The sequence below is a fragment of the Penaeus monodon genome, chromosome 19 (genome assembly GCF_015228065.2).
Source record: "Penaeus monodon isolate SGIC_2016 chromosome 19, NSTDA_Pmon_1, whole genome shotgun sequence".
Taxonomy (NCBI): domain Eukaryota; kingdom Metazoa; phylum Arthropoda; class Malacostraca; order Decapoda; family Penaeidae; genus Penaeus; species Penaeus monodon.
In genome coordinates this window covers 6,950,140-6,950,853 of record NC_051404.1, presented here as the reverse complement: position 1 = coordinate 6,950,853, position 714 = coordinate 6,950,140, and the positions used below count along the sequence as shown (strand labels likewise).

The 714-nt window shown below is 40.3% G+C and overlaps 1 long non-coding RNA gene across 1 annotated transcript; it reads left to right on the top strand.

Annotated features, from left to right (window-relative positions):
• The first annotated feature begins 49 nt into the window (after positions 1-49).
• On the top strand, positions 50-714 carry LOC119585447. Its single transcript, XR_005229890.1, has 2 exons — positions 50-159; positions 371-714. It is a non-coding gene; the product is annotated as an uncharacterized LOC119585447 (long non-coding RNA).

The following is a 714-nucleotide window of genomic DNA, read 5'->3' as shown; positions in this document are numbered from 1 at the left end:
ATGTTTTACGATAGTTTTCTGACTTCGTTCCTCTCTGCAGGCAGCACCTAGATCATCCGCGCGCCATCTATCGGAGCGCAAGTGAGGGAACGAAATGGAAAATCGTCATCGATGGATCATCCCCTACGCCAGCGATAGATGGCTCTGCAGCTGGCTATGGTGAAGCTACTATAGTAAAGTTTATGCATATATGTGTGTGAGTGTATGTGAAATATATAGAAGGATGTACACTCACACGTAACGCACTATCAGAAACCCTTTTTAACAGCAGAATTTCTCCCTCTTCCTATCATTTCCCCCCCTCCCTATCATCCCTAGAATTCTTCCAATATCGTCAAAAATACCCCCCTAACATGACCCTATCCTGCAGACCCACGAAATATCGGACCCAAAAGCCCAGTGGAGAAACAGCCAACATGGCCCATAACATATTCCAACTACCTGCAGACCAGACCGAAGCTCACACACCAAGATAACATTCAGGTGAGTCTTTAATTATGGTTTAGTTATTGCTACTTATGGTTAGAGAGTGATATGCAGAGTCTCGTGCTCTTTATAGAAAGGTGTACTGAAATTCTGAAATTAAATAAAACAAAACGTTATGAGAAAAAATAGAAAATCATGGTAGTTGTTATATCTACCGAGAAGTTTTTCTTTCTTTTTTTTATTCTTTCATTGAAATATTTTGATCAACGATGTTAAGAAAGTATCCGT